This window comes from Indicator indicator, chromosome 36 (assembly GCF_027791375.1).
Source record: "Indicator indicator isolate 239-I01 chromosome 36, UM_Iind_1.1, whole genome shotgun sequence".
Taxonomy (NCBI): domain Eukaryota; kingdom Metazoa; phylum Chordata; class Aves; order Piciformes; family Indicatoridae; genus Indicator; species Indicator indicator.
In genome coordinates this window covers 734,508-741,705 of record NC_072045.1, presented here as the reverse complement: position 1 = coordinate 741,705, position 7,198 = coordinate 734,508, and positions in this window count along the sequence as shown.

Here is a 7,198-nt window from a genome sequence, read left to right as displayed (position 1 = left end):
CTCCTCCCCCAGCCTGTACTGACAGTGAGGATTGCTCTGGCCCAGCTGCAGGACCCTGCACTTGCTCTGGCTGAACCTCATGAGGTTCACCTGGGCACCACCTCTCCAGCCTGCCCAGCTCCCTCTGGATGCCATCCTGCCCCTCTGGCACATGGACAGCACCACTCAGCTCGGTGCCATCTGCACACTGCTGGTGGTGCCTGGATCCCTTTGTCTATGGCACTGATAAAAATACTGAACTGCACTCTCCTCTTGGTCTTCCCCATGGCTCTGTGCTGCAGTCAGCACTGAAGGGGTCACTGAGGTGTCCTGCTCAGCTCTCTGTTGCTGCCTGCAAACAACACCAACAAAACTCCCACTTGTGCTGCAGAGATAGATAAGGTCACCCAGCCACTGGCTCAGCTGTCCCTGTAGGCACCAACCCTGCAGGGCATCACCTGGCAACCACCACCCTCCTGCAGCCTCTGAAAGGAGCTGTCCTGCTCACCCCACAGCCCTCAGCCCAGCCACCAGGGAGCTAAAACCATGAGCTGATAGCACAGTGCCTGGGACTGACCCAGCAGGGCAGCCAGGGGCCAGGCAGACAGCAGGGGCCTGGGGAAGGACTGCCCCTGGATCAGCAGCCCTGGGAAGGACTCTCAGCCCTGGGGAGGGACTCTCAGCCCTGGGGAGGGACTCTCAGCCCTGGGGAGGGACTCTCAGCCCTGGGGAAGGACTCTCAGCCCTGGGGAAGGACTCTTAGCCCTGGATCAGCAGCCCTTGGGAAGGGCTCTCAGCCCCGGATCAGCAGCCCTGGCAGAGCTGCTGACTGCAGCCTTGTGGAGCACTGAAGCCTTCATCCCGTGTCCCCTCTGCCTTGCACAGCTTCAGTGCTTGTGGCAGCAGCCCCTGTGCAGGGAGTCCCCTGGGACTGTTTCACACCAAGCTCCCTACAGCAGCCAGCTGGCAGAGCTGGGCTTTGGTTTTGGGGGGGGGGGGTTTGGTTGTGGTTTTGATTTGTTTGGGGTTTGATTTGTTTGGTTTGGGGGTTTTGTTTTGGTTGGGTGTCTGCTTGGGGCTCTGTTTTGGTTGGGGTTTGGGTTTTTTCCATTTTAAAATAGAAATTATTTCTTTCTTTGTCAAGAGGTCAAACTGCACAAAAGATCTTCCCTTAGCAAAACCTGTCCCAGGCTTTGGATCCCCACAACATCCTTCCTGCAGCACCACAGGAAAGCAGCTCAAAGGTCACTTCCTATGCAGAGCTCAACCTGAGCATTCCTAAGCTCTAAACTGAACCTCTGAACAACCTCCAGAGCTGCACTGCTCCAACAGCAGCCTGGAGGCCATGAGCTGAACCCTGCCACAGCCTCCTTCCACGAAGACTCCAGACTGCTCCAACTGCTCTGCTGGAAATGCAACCTCCCAGCAACAACTTCCTGACTGAGAGCAGCTCCTACCAAGCACCCAAGAAAGCAGCAGCCAGCAAACAGCTTCTGCCTCACCTCACCCATCCCCTGTGCACTGCTCCACAGCTTGGCCTCCAGCCTCTCCCCTGAGCCACACAAAGCATCACTAACCCAGGCTGAGCAAAGGGACCTCAGCACCGCTCCAGTGGGTGCCAGGATGCCACCAGAGCCCCAGGGCCTCCAGCACCAGGCTGGATGCAGAAGCTGCAGGCACACAGTGGATGCAGCTGAGCAGAGCCTGGGCAGGGCTGCAAACTCCTTCAGCAGTTAGCTCTGGCTTGGGGATGCTGCCAGCCTGGAAGGGGCAGAGCTCATTCCTATTGCCAGGGACTTGGAGGAGCAAAAACGATCAACTCTGAGTGGGCAAAGGTGGCACCCAGCCCATGCTGAATGCAGCACCCAGCCCATGCTGAATGCAGCACCAGGCTGGGCTGTGGTGAGCAGTTCCAGCTGCACACTTTCCAGACAGCCCTGGGAGGACACAAGGACACTGAGATTGCTTTTTGCTTCCTTAGAGCCTGTGCTGGCTCCATGAGAGGGAGAGAATGAGAAGACTGTTGGGGAGCACAGGTGAAAGAGCAGGAGCTGGAGACAAGGAGGCAGCAGGATGCTGACAGCAGGACCCTGACTGGCAAGCAGAGAGAGCTGAGGCCCTCCCCAGGTGTGCTGCTGGGGGTTACCCTGCAGAGTGGTGCTGGGATGGAGCTTTGCAAGCCTGTGGGTGACCTCAAGCAGTGTCCCCTGCACACAGAACACAGTCAAGCAGAGCACTTTCACAACCCCCCTCAGTGGGGGGGAGAGCACAGGTGAGGGAGCAGGAGCTGGAGACAAGGAGGCAGCAGGATGCTGACAGCAGCAGATGCGGAGCACTGCCGGTAAGTGGTGAGGAGTGAGGTCACTCCCCAGGCAGAGCTGCTGTGCTAACACCCCTGGCAGGCTCAGCTCTTGGGAGTCTCCATCTCAGCTATCTAGAGGCAGATTCTGCCCCAAACCAGACTGAACTGCACCACTGTCAGGGTTTTGTCAAACTGACCCTGACCTCTGCACTGCCAGCAGGGAAATGCTGAAGCTTTTGCTCAACAAAACAACTTCAACAGAGCAGAGCAATAAACCCCCTCTGGGGCCCTGCTCTCAGCTCTCCCAGACAGCAGCCTCCTGCGCCCCCAGACACCTACAGCTTGCACTCACAACCCAGCAGGGCAGATTTTTCCTAGTGGCATTTTCCAGCCACAATTTGAAGATGCAAAGAGCAATTTCTGTCCTCTATGAACTGCTGGACCAAGGAGAAGGTTACTGTGCTGGAACCAGCATCAGCTGTGGCTCCTGTGCACAGCCCAGTGCTGGAGGGCTCCTGGCAGCACCCCTGGGGCAGCTGCACAGACTGAGCAGGGAGTTGCTGCTCATCAGTCACAGAGTCATAGAATCATTTGGCTTGGAAAAGCTCTCTGAGAGCATCCAGTCCAAGTCCAACCCAACCCCACCAACACCAAACCATGGCCCCAGGCACCATGGCCCCAGGGGTCTGGAACACCTCCAGGGATGGGGACTCCACCACCTCCCTGGGCAGCCTGTGCCAAGCCCTGACCACTCCTCCAGCAAAGAAATTTTTCCTCATCTCCAACCTGACCCTCCCCTGGCACAATTCCAGGATCAAACTCATGCCATGCTGCCACTGACTGACCAAACCCCCAACCCTCAGACTATCCCTGGGCTGAAGTGGACCAGGCCTTGTTGGTGGTTGCCAGTGTCCTCAGGTGGCTTTTGTCTACCTGGGAAAATTCTTCACTCTCAGACAAGATGAGCTCAGCAGCAGCATGAGCTGGGCTCAGCCCTAGCCCCAGCCCCAGCCCCAGGCTCCACTCACACATAGCCCAGCCCCAGCCAGGCTCCTCTCCCTCACTCCCATCCCAGCCAGGCTCCTCTCCCTCACTCCCATCCCAGCCAGGCTCCTCTCCCTCCCTCCCATCCCAGCCAGGCTCCTCTCCCTCCCTCCCATCCCAGCCAGGCTCCTCTCCCTCCCTCCCTCCCATCCCAGCCAGGCTCCTCTCCCTCCCTCCCTCCCATCCCAGCCAGGCTCCTCTCCCTCCCTCCCACCCCAGCCAGGCTCCTCTCCCTCCCTCCCATCCCAGCCAGGCTCCTCTCCCTCCCTCCCACCCCAGCCAGGCTCCTCTCCCTCCCTCCCATCCCAGCCAGGCTCCTCTCACAGCCTCTTGCTCTCCACTTGCAGCCATCCTGGGATACATTTTTCTGCCACCAGCCCAAAGCTCCTTGCTGCAGTTTGTTCCTGTCTGAGGTCTGTTTCCCACTTTGCAGCCTTTCAGCTGTTTTGGTATTTCCCACACCTGCCCTCAGCACTTCCCTTTGGAGCAGTTTTGGTCCTCTCTGGAGTAAACTCTTCCCCTGTCTGTGTCTCCTCCTGCTCCCTGAGCCAGCCTCACTTTCATCTTCTCCTTTCCCTCTCTATCCTGCCCAGGCACAGAGCCTGAACTGAGAAGCCAAAGAGCTTGGTGCTGTCTGTCTGTCTGTCCTTCATGTGTCAGCAGCCAGCTGGGAAGCCACTGCAGAGAGAACAGCTGAGGAGTCACCAGGCTCTGTTGCTGCTGTTCTCTGGCTCCCTGACCATGGCTCCTCTCTTCTGGACTCCCTGACAGTGATCTCTAGCATCTGGGTTTGGTTGAGGCTTTTTGTTTCTTTGTTGTTGGAATTTTTTTCCCTTTTTTTTTTTGCTTTTAGTTTTTTTGGTTGGTTGGTGAGATTTGGCTTTTGGTGAGGTTTGGCTTTTTCTGGGGTTTGGCTTTTGGTGGGTTTTGGCTTTTTCTGGGCTTTTTTTTTGTTGTTGTTGTTTTTCTCCCCTTTCTTTCTTTTGACTAAACCAAGAGCTTCCCCTTCCTTACTATTCAATTTTTAGATCCCCAGATTGCATCAGGCTGGAAAGGATCCTCAAAGATCATCTTGTCCCACCCCCTGCAGGCAGCAGGGACAGCTCCAACCAGAGCAGGCTGCACAGGGACACAGCAAGGCTGATCCTGACTCCACCACCTCCCTGGGCAACCTCTTCCAAGTGTTTCCTCACCCTCCCTGTGCAGAACTTCCTCCTGATGTCCAACCTAACTCTGCCCTGCTCCAATGGTTTCAAACCATTGCCCCTGGTCCTACCCCCACAGCCCCTTCTGAACAGTCCCTCCCCAGCCTGCCTGGAGGTCTCCTGCAGATACTGAAATGCAGCTCTGAGGTCTCCCTGGAGCCTTCTCTTCTCCAGGCTTAGCAGCCCCAACTCTCCCAGCCTGTCCCCACAGCAGAGCTTCTCCAGCCCTCTGTTCATTTTCATGGCTTCCTCTGGACCCTCTCCATCAGCTCCAGGTCCTTCTTGGGGTGGGAGCCCCACAGCTGGCCCCAGCCCTGCAGGTGAGGTCTCCCCAGAGCAGAGCAGAGGGGCAGGATCCTCTCTCTCCAGCTCTGGCCACACTGCTTTGGATGCAGCCCAGGCTGCCATTGGCCTTCTGTGCTGCCAGTGCCCATTGCTGGCTCCTGGCCAACCTCTCCCCCCCCAGCACCCCCAAGTCCCTCTCTGCAGGGCTGCTCTGGGTCCCATCCTCCCCAGCCTGGCTTGAGACCAAGGGCAGCTCTGCCTTAGCTTGCTGAAGGCTTAACATGTGAAAGATGTAAGCAAGCAGCGCAGCAGCAGTTCTTTGAGCATCATTTTCATTACCTTGAGCCTTGCAGCTGAGGTTTGCTGGGGGATGTCTGTCTGCAATGCCAAGGGCCTGCCACCCTGAACACAGCCTCACATCTCCCTGCAGTTTTACACTGCTGGTTTTACACAGACAAAACAAAAAAAAAAGCACAGCAGTGGGGTCTGAGGAAGAGGCTGAGCCTCATCAGGGTCCAAACAGTCACAGCCAAGCTCTGGGGGCAGGAGGGTGCCCTGGTGTGTACAGTACTGGCAGAGTCAAAGCATGGAGCTCAGGGGCTCAGCTCACACACTTCAACTGAGATATTGCAGCAAGAAGTTGTTTCGGCTTTGTCCTGCATTTGAGGTTTGTGGGGGAAAAAGTGAAATAAATCACACCTCAAAATAGATGAAACCCACCCAGGAACAGCAGGGGAAGCAAATGCTGCAAGCAGGTCTGCCTGGGGTGCAAGGTGAGCAAAGCAACTGCTGCAAATGGTCTGAACTCTGCCATTTTCACAGCATCCCAGAGTGGTAGGGGCTGGAAGGGACCTCCAGAGGTCATCCACTCCAACCCCCTGCCAGAGCAGGGGCACCCAGAGCACACAGGAACACATTCAGGAGGGTTTTGAATGTCTCCAGAGGAGACTCCACAGCTCCCCTGGGCAGCCTGCTCCAGGGCTCTGTCACCCTCACAAGGAAAATAATTTTCCTGATGGTTCCATGGAACTTCCTCTGCCTCAGCTTCCACCACTGCTGCCTTGTGCTGGCATTGGGCATCACCCAGCAGAGCCTGGCTCCAGCCTCTGGGCACTCACCCTGCAATGAGGTCAATTTTAATTGAGTTATAAACAATCTGAGGAGGGAACTGCTCCTTAACCCCCAGCAGATGAGGACAGAGGATAAAACTCAACCCTTCAGCAGCAGAAAGCTTCCAAGGGTGTCAGAAGCCTTGTGACTGAAAGACAAACCAAGGCAAGAAAGCAGAGGACTGAGGAGGGCTCCAAAGTTGTTTGCTTGCTCTCTCTGTCAGCTTCATTCTTCAGACACCAGGTTGGTTGCTGAATTTCAGACACATTTAGCAGCATTGCTTCAATTAAGGCACAGCCCCAGCTGGGCTGAAGGTTTCACTGAAATAGTTCTGTTGCTTTTTTCTTTTTTATTAGTAATAATTGGTCCTGCTTCCTGCTGGGAAGAGAGAGGCCAGGAAGGAGGAGATTGAGCCCCAGACCTCTTCAGTTGTGTCTTCCAGTAGGGTGATTTGTAAATTAAAGGTAGTGTAGGGCTTTGGACTCAGGAAATTCATCATTAAATCAGCTTTAGAGAGGGCTTGATGCTTGAAGCTGAGGTTTGGTCAACTCTGAGGTGTTGGTTTCCAGACAGCCCTTTTGTATTCTAGACAAAGGTTTTCCACCCACTGGGAACAGATCAAAACTGAAGAGATCATCCCAAAAAAAGCTAAAAAAAACCCCGGGGCCAACTTTTGGAAGACCAAGGCAGAGAAACAATGGCTGAAATTGGACAGAGAGAGATTAAAGAGTCCTTCAGCACCCAACCCAACTTGCCAGCTGGAGGCTCTTCTTCCAGAGGCACTGCCTCTGATCCACTCTGCTGCTGCTTCTGTAAAGGCCATTTGGGGCTCTCACCCAGCAGATATTTCTCCCATGCCATTTGGAATCCTGTTCTAGGATCCCACAATCCTTCCGTTTTCTATTTCAGTTTCCCTGTGAAGTGTTTGAGGCTTTCAGAGACTGCAATTTAAGTGCAGAAGAGCCAAGTTGGATGAAGCCAAACGTCCTTAAATGGGATAAACAATACCCAAAACACAGCAGCCCTCCTCCACCTGCACTGAAGCTGCTGCAGAAGAGACTCAGTCATCTCCCAGAGGGAAACACACAGTGCTTGCAACACAAAACAACCCCAGAAAGCTGGAAAGACACAAATGGAGTCCTTCAGAGTGTCATGGAGGAGGCAGAAAACGAGAGGGCTGGATCACAGCTTCCTTCCAGAGCAGGCCAGGCCAGGCCATGGCTGCTCTTGGGACACCCAAAGCATGGCTGAGGCAGTTGGTCAGTTACTGAGC